We start from the raw sequence: 11551 nt of genomic DNA, 5'->3' as shown, positions 1-11551 counted from the left end.
CGGGCTCCCCGCTTCGCGAAGTTGGTCCCAGGTGCCCCCTCCGGTGTCTAATGCTCTGGAGCCCCAAGGAGATTCCCCTTTTATCCAACCAGGCGGCAGCCCAAGTGGGGTCAGAGCTGAGCAGCCAATCACCGGGGCCAGGAGCATTAGGAATTCCAAAAAGCTGGCAGCTCCCGCCGCAGGCAGCACCGAGGGGCCAGGGCGCTGGGGGCCGGGCACCGGGTGGACTCAGCAGGACGCCCATGGGCAGGGACCCCAGGGGCTGAAATGAGACAACAAGGTTCAGGGCTGTTCCAGGAGGCTGGGTGGCTTGGGATTCTGGGCAGAGCCTGGCTGGGACATGTCCTGGGATGGGGTGGGAGGATGGGCTGAGGGCAGATGTTAGAGACTGGGAGTCCTCCTCCCTCCCTTAAGTCCAGTGCAGATTGGCAGGGTCAAAGAAGCCCAAATATGGGATCCTTGTGTAAAAGGCAGAACAAGGAAGGGGGCAAGTGCCCTGGACAGGGTATGTGGTGGCAAGGGGAGAAGAGAGGGCTCGGAGGGTGAAGAGGGAGATGTATGGGTGGGAAGAGCTCCACACGTGCCTTGCAGCACAGGATAAAGTGCCTAGTTCAGAAGAACTCCTCAGTAAATATTGGCCCAATGAATAAATGAACGATAAAGGGGTCAGGAGTAGGGGTCCCTGGCGGGAGAGAACAGTGGTGATTTCTTCTGGAGAAAAACCGTGGGCATCTGAAGATCTTCCTAGAATAAGCATGAATGTGCTCAACTTCCGTGGAAGGACTTCATGCATTCTTCCATCCATTCGTTGAGCACCTTACCAGCTCTGAGCTGGGAGCTAGGGGCCCTGCTGTAAACCACATAGAGGAGGCAAGGGGTTTGCTATACCTCCGAGTTCACTGAGCAGACAGAGCGAAGAGGATGGGATTGTTGATGTGGAGGACCAGGCTGGAGAGAGGGTGTTAGAGGCAGTTAAAAGGTGAACTTCTGTCCCCAGTTAAGCAGGATCCCTTGACTAAATCCTGTGTTGGAAGTTGCAGAATTGCAGCCAAGTGGGCCAGTTGAAAAGTGATGAGAGGTAGGACCCTGCCTGGAGAAAAAGCTGAGTTCCCAAAGTGGGCAATGAAGCCACTGCTTTCCTGCTTGAAGGCTCTGCGGAGAGCAGGATCCCATAGGGCCCAGATGTCAAGTGAAGATGATTCTCCTCGCGCGCGCGCACACACACACCTGCCATGCCATGGACCTTGGAGTCCCAGCATTCCACCAGCTCGGCTAAGTCTTCTGTGACATTCTTGGGGCTAGGGACTGTCTTGTTTACCTTGACATTCCCCTCTCTACTGTGTCTAATACATACTAGGTCTTAAATCAATTTTCTTGCTTTCTTTCTTGCATGCTTGCTTGCTTTCTTAGGAGGAGTAGCTTTTATTTCCTTGTTTCACAAATAAAGTTGGTTGAATTGATTGCTTTAAATATTTCCTGAATCACAGTCACCCTATGAGGCAAGATAAAGACAGGGTCAATTGGTTTAGGCCAAGACTGGAACACCAGGCTGGGGGAGAGATTCCATTGAGGATCTCTTGGCTAGTCAGCTGCAAACCCCCAAATAAATTGAAACCTCCTCACCCAGCCGGCCGCCAAGGTGTCTCGTAGCCTTTGTGGTTGCCATGAGGCCACACTGAGAGGCGCAAGGAGACCCCGTAGGGGATGGAAGCGGAGGCCTTGCTATCAGGGCTGTTATGAGGAAGGTCTCCACTCACTCTGGCCGGGTCCACACGAGAGCTGGAACTGGGCTGGGGGATTTCTCAGTGCAGGAGGTGTCTGGGAGGGTGTACTGTTCACTCCGAGGGCTGCCTCCTTGTCCCATAATAATGCCATTCCTACTGTGCACTTATGTTGCTCAGCCCCTTATGTGACATGATCTCTGTCCTCACAAGAACCCTGTTGGTATCTTGGTTCCACATCTGAAAGTTGACATAGCTATTGTTTTTTCTTTTTCTTTTTTCTTTCTTTCTTTCTTTTTTTTGAGTATAGCTGACGTGCACAGCATAGCCATTCTTACTGGCAAGGTGCAGACTCAAGGATGTGCAATCTTGAGGCATCCTTCACCTTGTATTCTATGGAGTTGGGTTCCATGTGGCACCACTCACATAGACAATGTGAGTGGCTCCCCCTAGAGTTGTGCAAAGCAATGGCTTTGCCTTTCAGGTAAGAATTTCTTTTCTTTTTTTTTTTAAGATTTTATTTATTTATTTATTTATTTATTTAATTTATTATTAGAGAGAAAGAGCAGAGTGAGAGAAAAAGCATGAGCGGGGAGCAGAGATGGAAGGGCAGAGGGAGCAGGAGAAGCACGCTCCCAGCTGAGCAGGGAGCCCAACGGTGTGGGGCTCGATCCCAGGACCCCGGGATCACGACCTGAGCCGAAGGCAGATGCTCAACCGACTGAACCACCCAGGCGCCCCTCAGGTAAGAATTTCTATCCTCATTTTATGAATATGGAAACTTAAGTGCCCAGAGAGGTTAGGTAACCTGTCCCAAGTGACCTAGCTAGTAAGCGGCAGAGGCCAGACTCAACCTCAAGTGAGTCTGGTGTCAAAAGCTGTTCTATTTTGACTTCATCCCTCTCTTGGCCTCCTCTCCATGCCAGCCTACCCTGGAAGGATGAATGGGGATGTTGTGTTAATGGCATCTGTCATGTCGCTTACTTATCGCGGGACATCCACGATGAGCCAGATGCCAGCCAATGGGCAAGGATGTGAGTGATGGAAAACAGCGTGTGAGTGATGGAAGCTCGGCTCTTGCCTGGAGATGAGGATGAAAAATCTCTTGATCGAACCCTGTATCTGAGGCTGCCGGTTCCCTACCCCAGGGAGATAGTTACCACCTTGACCGAGGAGGTTGGGGATGGGGGCAAGCCCAGGCTCTCTGAGAGACACCTTTCCAGAGACTGCAGGTAGAGGGAGGGCCCAGCATCAGCCTGAAGCCAGCCCCGCCCTCAGACCCGAACTTCTGACAGACTCCTGGTGGGGGTGGGTGCTGTCTAAGAATCTAAGGGATGGAGGTGGGGGGAGTGAAATGTACCCTTCGGGAGACATTTAGCTAGGACACATGGGGTCCAAATCCTGGGTCTGCCACCTAACAGCTCTGTGGCTTTGAGCCAACCATTAAATTCTCTCTTAGCTTTGATTGCTTTACCTATAAAACAGCCTGGTACTAGATCTGGGAGCACCCCCTGGCCCCCTGAGTTAGCACTGCTGTCAAGGACATGGACTCTAGAGCCAGACTGCCCAGGTTCAGACTCCTGCTCCGTCACCTACTTAGTGACCTTGGGAACGTTACCCAACTTCTCTCTGCCTTCTGTGCCTCAGTTCCCTCATCCATAAAATGGGGGTAATGGTAGTACCTACTCCTTAGAATTGTCAGGAAGGTTAGAAATGTGCATAAAGCTCTACTGTGAGTGTACAAAATCAGGTTCTTTTTTTCATAATTTTCAAATACTGACCTATTTTATTATACGCGTATTTTAGGGACAAAATTCTTGTGTGTTGGTTACTATTATCATCCTGCAGGAGGATATTGTACTTGGGACTGGCAATCTGGTAGGGACAGGACAGATCTAGTCCCAGCTATTGTGGAGTTTGGGCCAGTGACTGAAGGAGGTGATATTTTTATTTATTTATTTATTTATTTATTTATTTATTTATTTATTTTTAAAGATTTTATTTATTTATTTGACAGAGAGAGAGACAGCGAAAGAGGGAACACAAGCAGGGGGAGTGGGGGAGGGAGAAGCAGGCTTCCCACTGAGCAGGGAGCCCGATGAGGGACTCGATCCCAGGACCGTGGGATCATGACCTGAGCTGAAGGCAGACGCTTAACGACTGAGCCACCCAGGCGCCCCAGGAGGTGATATTTTTAAAGCACTGAGTGTGTACCTGATCCTGGGCACTCAATACATCATGGCTCATACTATTATTATGAATGGGGGCCAGACCTCTCACCACACTGAATCCACTCAACTTCTCTGACAGGTCAGATATTCTGTCCTTCTCATGACAAATAAGATACTGAGGCTCAAGGAGGGAGACCCAGGTGAGGGAGGAGGCCGCCTCCCTCCTTTGCCCTGGTGCTGGTCATTTTTAGTACCAGCTGCAGCCAAGTCATTCTCCCCACTAGCCTCCTCCCCGAGTCACTACCCAGCCGTCAGCAACAATTTTTGGAGGGAGCAGGGGGGTGCGGGGGATGCAAGGGAGAGAAAGGATGTGTGTTTGAATCAATAATCCCATTATGAATCTGTCACCCATGAACGTGTTTCACTTTTTTAAATGCTCTTGTGTATTTGGCGTTTCCCCCTTGAGAGTAAGCCTTCTCCTTTGTTGTGTTGGCCAGTTCTCCTGAGGGTCTCCTCAGAGAGTCCCGGAGGCCCTCCTCTATCACCCTCCTGTCGTCAGACATTGGGCCAGGCATTCCACTTTCTTCATTTAGTCAAGGGGCTGCTGCCAGGAGAAAAACAAGAGACCTTCTGATTCACCTTTAATTTACATACAATGAACATGTACTAAGTTCTGGACTTTTTGACATTGTCTCAATGCATCCTCCCAACTATCCTGAAAGATGTGTATCATCGTGCTTTCCACATGAGGAAGCAACCCCCGTGAGGCTAGGTGACCTTCCCAGGAGTATGCAGCCACCAAGGGCCAAGCGGAGTCTACATCCACTGCTTTCTTGTTTTCTTTTTCTCTTTCTTTGAGTAAGCTCTAGGCCCAACGTGGGGCTCGAACTCATGACCCTGAGATCAAGAGTTGCATGCTCTACCAACTGAGCCAGCCGGGTGCCCCTTGTGCTTTCTTGAAGATAGAATCAGAGCCTCAAGCAGAGGAAGGGATCTTGGATATAGGGAGGCAAAGAATGCCCCAGGGATTCTTGAGCCACCATCCTGCCCCACCGAGAATGGGGGAGAGAAAAGGAAGGGGAACCAGAAGGGGTTGAGAAGGGCCACTGAGGGGAAGGCTGGTGAATCCCCAGAGCCCAGGGCTGTGAAGAGCATCTTGCCTCACATACCTGGGCCCGTTTCCTTCTCCTAGTTCTCCAAGGAGCAACTTCTTTGGACTTTTCTTGGAGGGCCTCAGGGAGTGGGAAGGAAGGAACACACTTTTGGCAGTGCTTTCAAGCCAGCCTTGTAGAAGGCCCTGTCTCTGTCAGTCCCCTCCCAGGTGGCCCCTGTGGCTCCCCTGAGGATCTTATCCCAGCAGAACACATCCTGCCCGGCTTCAGCTGCCCACAACCCCTGTGTCCTCCCTCCCTCAGCATGAACCCTTCCTTCTTTAGCCCCCAAGGGAAAAGAAAAACATTCCACTCATGTCACCCTGTGTTTTCCCCAGTGTTCACTTATGGGCAGTGTGGAACAATGGAGAAAAGCAAGCCCTAGAGGACTTGCTCCATGATCAGCCTGCCGCATGTCCCTTGGCTGTGCCTCAGTTTCCCTTCGGTCTCAGGTGGTAGGAATGACCACATCCCTGATGCCCCAAGAGCGTGTTCTGTCTTATCCCACAGGACTGTTGCATGAGAACTTAACCAGGTATCTTCAGAAAGTACTTATTGTGTACCTACTCTGCGCCGGATGCTGTGGGTGGGAATACTGTGGGGTCAGAGAAAGCAAAGCCTCTGTTCTCATGGAATTCAGATTCTGGTTGTGGGAGACAGTTAACAAACCGGCAAGTAAATACACCAGCAAGATAATTTAAGAAGGCAAAAGCACTAAAGAGAAAATAAAGCAGGCTGAGCTGACGGGTTACAGACAGATTGCAGGAGGGGGCCCTTTTGGATGAACAGGAAGGGCTTTCTGGGGAGTCAGCATCTGGGCAGAGACCTGAGTGGTGAGAAGCCAGCCATGTGGGGGTGCTGGGGCAGGTGGCAAGGTTTGGGGGACAGCTGGTGCTCCCATCCTGGGGAGGAACCAGGTAGGTATTTCTGAGGAACGGCAAGGAGGCCAGGGAAGCTGGAGGGGAGGGCTGAAGGTCAGGTGAGCCTTTGGGAGGAGCTCAGCGGGTCTGTAGGGGTCAGGCCCTGCAGGGCCTCAAGGGCCAGAAGAACTGAGGATATTATCCTCAGCGTGAAGGGAAGGAGTTGTGAAACAAGGAGGCCAGTCAAGAGGCGGCTCTGTGGTCCAGGCCAGAGACAGCGCTGGTTGGTTTAGGGGTCAAAGGTGACCATCAAGATAGAGAGTAGAGGAGAGATTTGGGATTAATGCAAAGGAAATTGGGAAGAAGCCGAGGCTCTCCCACGGCAGAGTGCAGTAGTTAAAGCTCAGAGATCTTGGAGCCCAGGTCTCTCTGACAGCCGTTTCTATGTTCTCCTCGTAGAGTCCCAACAGTGCATACAGCAGGCCCCGGGCCCCCCTGCAAGGGTCTGTAGGAAACCTGGCTCAAGGGCCCTGTGGCCTTTCTCCTTCCCCGTGCCCGGAAGTTCATTCCATCTGTTTATCAAATTCAGGGACAAGTTTCCAATCCAAGCAGGTCCCAATGATCAGTGGAAGAGCCTGCCATAGCCATTAATGTAAAGCTGTTGTAAATGAGTGGAAAGGCAGGTGGGTCTGGAAGAAGAGTGGGAGACGGAGGCAATGGACATATGACCTGGTGGGCGGCTTGACCAGAGACCCAGGAGGCAGGTGGGAGTGAGGGAACCATGACAATGCTGCATCCAGTTAAGGAAGGGCAAGGGGCGGGGGAGCAGAGACACCACCAGGGGCTGATCCCAAGAAGAAATGTCCAGATTCCTTACTTATTGGCCCTCCCAGGTGGGCAGCTTGACCATCACTAGTTGCATGACTTTGGGCAGGTTCCTTCTCTTCCCTGAGCTTCAATTTTGTTGTGTGTAAAATGAATTGTTGGGGCTCCTGGGTGGCTCAGTTGGTTGTGTGACCAACTCTTGCTTTCAGCTCAGGTCCTGATCTCGGGGTCCTGATCTCGGGGTCCTGATCTCAGGGTCCTGAGATTGAGCTCTGCATCAGGCTCCATGCTCAGCGCAGAGTCTTCTTATCCCTCTGCCTCCCCGTCTGCCCCTCCTCCTGTGCTCTTTCTCTCTCAAATAAATAAATAAAATCTTTTAAAAAAATAAAATAAAATGAACTGTTGTGAAGATTCCATGAAACATCTAAGTCCTATAACAGACATTCATTATTTTGTGAGCTGTCCAACATCTGAACCTGATTCCTATTTGGGAGAAGTCCCCAGCTTATGAGTCTTGGTGGAAGACAGAGCCCCAGATTCTGCAATGACACAGGAAATGCCAGACATCTGCTTTCCCGGCATTCCTCGCAGCTGGAGCAGGGTCATGTGACCCGAGCTCCATCAGAGGCAGCCGCCCCTGACTTTGTATTGGGAGCCAGGGACACAAAGGAGCAAGAGAACCCAGGAGCGTCTCCTGCGGTGGCAGCAGCGGCTGCTGTAAGATCAAGCTGCAGGGCAACAGGTTGGCAGCATGGGGCGCCTGGGTGGCTCAGACGTTAAGCGTCTGCCTTCGGCTCAGGTCATGATCCCGGGGTCCTGGGATCGAGCCCTGCATCGGGCTCCCTGCTCGGCGGGAAGCCTGCTTCTCCCTCTCCCACTCCCCCTGCTTGTGTTCCCTCTCTCGCTGTCTCTCTCTGTCAAATAAATAAATAAAATCTTAAAAAAAACAGGTTGGCAGCAGAATTCCTTGCCCAGGTCAGTGTGGCATCAGTGAAAGTTCTAGCACCTAGGGTCCAGTGGAGGTGACGGTAACTGCAGTGGCTTCACTAGACCAGGAATGTGATGAGCTTTTAGGCATTGACTCTAGCCTCCAAACCTGGAGAATCTCTGCACTACCCAGTATCTTTCTAGTAAAGTCCTTTTTTTTTTTTTTCCCCCAAACAAAAAATCTTACATATTTGGCCTGCTTGGCTGGTTCAGTCATGTGCCTCTTGATCTCAGGGTTGTAAATTCAAACCCCACATTGGGTGTGGAGATTACTTAAAAATAAAATCTTTTTTTTTTTTTAAGATTTTATTTATTTATTTGACAGAGAGAGAGACACAGTGAGAGAGGGAACACAAGCAGGGGGAGTGGGAGAGGGAGAAGCAGGCTCCCCGCCGAGCAGGGAGCCCGATGTAGGGCTCTATCCCAGGACTCTGAGATCATGACCCAAGCCGAAGGCAGATGCTTAACCGACTGAGCCACCCAGGCGCCCCAAATCTTTTTTTTTTTTTTTTAAGATTTTATTTATTTATTTGACAGAGAGAGAGAGAGACAGCCAGAGCAGGAACACAAGCAGGGGGAGTGGGAGCGGGAGGAACAGACTTCCTGTTAAGAGCAGGGAGCCCGATGTGGGGCTTGATCCAGGACCCTGGGATCATGACCTGAGCCGAAGGCAGACACTTAACGACTGAGCCACCCAAGTGCCCTTAAAAATAAAATCTTTAAAAAATATATTGTACAAGTGTGCCTGGGTGGCTCAGTCGGTCAAGCGGCTGACTCTTGGTTTGGCTCAGGTCATGACCTCAGGGTTCTGGGACCCCAGGTTGGGTTCCTCGCTCAGCAGGGAGCCTGCTTCTCCCTTTGCCTCTGCGGTCCCACCTGCTTGTGCTCTTTCTCTGTCAAAAGAAATAAATAAAATATTAAAAAATATTTAAAAATATATCGTACATATTTATTACGGAACCAACCTAAGTGCAGAAGCATAGAAACAGAAAAAAAATCATGTTCTCAATAAAACATGTCCAATTGTTCAGGTAGTAGTGATGTTTACAGAGTGATATGGATGAACAGGTGACCTCCATACAGCATAAATCGTGTGTGATTCTTTATATACCCAGCTTGATTCTCTCCAGTATCTCCTCTCGGAGTTGTACCTGACTTTATTACCAGTTTTCATCTGAATCCAGAATCCAATTCTGCTTTTGTTTCTTAGGCAGGAATCTCTTGATCTGGCGAGTCTTGTGAGAAGCCTTGGCGAGAAGCAGTAAATTGCATGCACCACAATGGCAGAGAAAAGGAGAGAGGGGCAGTAAATTCCCCTTTGAGTCGAATCAGAGTTGTTTATAACCCAGATCCCGAGCCATTATAAGATATGAATATAGGGGCACCTGGGTGGCTCAGTCATTAAGCGTCTGCCTTCGGCTCGGGTCATGATCCCAGGGTCCTGGGATCGAGCCCCGCATCGGGCTCCCTGCTCCGCGGGAAGCCTGCTTCTCCCTCTCCCACTCCCCCTGCTTGTGTTCCCTCTCTCACTGTGTCTCTCTCTGTCAAATAAATAAATAAAATCTTAAAAAAAAATTTTAAAAAAAGATATGAGTATAGTACCCACCTCTACTCCCCAGTGCCATCCAACCTGGTAACTAGTTTCCTTTAATAATCTTATTTGGGTCAAATTTGAGCTGTGATTAGTATGGGGTTACAAAGAGAAGGTCTTTGGAGAGAGATCTCTTCATAAATTCTGGGTCTATTGTATGGATGAGACTGATAGTTGCCCACTCAGTTTCTATTCTCTCCTTTTTCCTTAGTATCAGAGCCCTAATTTTATTCAGAGTGGTGATGTCTGTAGATAAGACTACATTTCCCAGCCTCCTTTGCAGCTAGGAGGGTCCCTTTGATTAAGTTCTAGCCAATGAGATGAAAGCAGAAACCTTAAGTCATTTCCCAGACCCTTTTGCTCTTTCCATCTTTCCTTTAGCTTCCTGCCTAGAACACAGACATGATGGCTAGTGCCTCAACAGCTGTTTTAGACTATGAGGTGACCTTGAGGATGGAAGCCAAGATTAGGAGAATGGAGTGAAGAATAGGAGTCTGGGTGCCTGGAGACCCAGAGCCACCGAATCAGCCATCAGCCCTAGACTACTCCAGTGAGGGTTTTTTTTGTTTTTGTTTTTGTTTTTTACATAGGGAGAAATAAGTTTTCATCTTCCACCAGTGTTTAAAACACTGGTTTCTGGTCTGTCACTAGAGGCCATAAGTGATCCCTCACTGATACAATGGAGAAGCATTTGAAATAAAATGTTTTCACCTGGGGGAATGTTCAAGGGCTTGCCATCACAGCAGAGATCTGCTTTCCCCCAAGTGTTGACAGCTGGGAATCTCTTGGATTGGTCTCTTGTCTCCAACATTATAGACCTTGATGCTCACTGATCCTATTCTTTCCCCTGTCATCTAGATGACTGTCTCCAGTATTTTGAGTGGTGGTCCCTAGAATAGCTTTTGCTGCGGTCTAGCCCTGATTTTGTCACAGGGAGATCCCTTACTTTTTTGTTTTGGTTATTTTCCATGGTGCGCAGCATCCTCTGCCCAGGGAGAGCTATGGAAACGGTTCTATTCCTGCCTCTGGTACTTACTCATGTGTGTGGAGTGAGTCTTTTAGCTTCTCTGTGCCTCAGTTCCTTTACCTGTAAAATGGGAATGGTGATGCCTATCCTGGCTTTCTTAGAGAGTTCTCAAGGAAAAATATGCATGAAAGTGTTTATAAGATGGTGAAGGATCATATAGAAATCTGGTCATCTTTTTCCTGGTTACAAACGATGGCTCAGAATATATCAACCATCTCCTTTGCAAGCTTTCATTTTTTCTACTTTATACTTGTCCACAATTGCAACTCATCTGCCCACCTTTCTCGTTCTTCAGTCTTTTAAGACCCACCCTAGATTTATATCTGTTGACTTGGTATTTTACTATATATAATTCATATATAGATGGCATTTATTTATTGAGATTTACAACTACCTCTGGCAATCCCCATTAACATTTATTGAGTGCTCACAATGTGCCAGGCATTTTGCTGAGCCCTGTACATGAATTACCTTATTCAATACTCACAAAAATACCTATGAGATGGGTGTTCTGTTACCTTCTTTCTACAGGTGAGGAAACTGAGTCACAGTATGGTTATGGTCAAGCAGCTAGTGAATTGTGTAATCAGTATTTGAACCCAAATTAGGCTTTGTGGCAGCAAGACTGTGTCAGTTTGAGTACTCTGAGGAAGCAGATGCCTCGGCAGAGTTAGGTACAAGTGATTTGTTGGGGTGGTGGGTAGCACCTGTGAAAGGTAAATGGGGAGAAAGAAGGTAAAGGGCGAGGCCTGGACAGGAAGAGCCTCAGATCACAATGCAGATCTCACAAAGTCTCAGCCAGTCTAAGAGGGAGCTCTGGAGATTGCCCAGTTTGAGTTGGGTAGAAATAGCCAGGCCCCAGTCTCCCCACCTGCCATGTAGATTCACTCAAATACTGCAGTGGGTGATTATAACTAACAATACTGTACCATGTACATGAATGTTACTAAGAGAGTTTAAATGTATTCACCACAAAAAAGAGATGGGAACTAAGTGATGGGTTGGAGGTGGTAGCTAATGCTATGGTGGTAATCATTTTGCAATTTATAAATGTATCAAATCAACACGTTGTATACCTTAAACTTATAAAATGTTATGTGTCACTTATATGTCAATAAAGCTGGGGCGGGGGGAGTAGGGGAGAAACTACTGTGTGGATCTCCAAGAGGCTGCAGCTGGAGGCTGTTCACTAACCTCACTCTTGCACCTGAAGAGCAA

This window comes from Halichoerus grypus, chromosome 8 (assembly GCF_964656455.1).
Source record: "Halichoerus grypus chromosome 8, mHalGry1.hap1.1, whole genome shotgun sequence".
NCBI lineage: Eukaryota > Metazoa > Chordata > Mammalia > Carnivora > Phocidae > Halichoerus > Halichoerus grypus.
Note: the sequence above shows the minus strand (reverse complement) of the source record.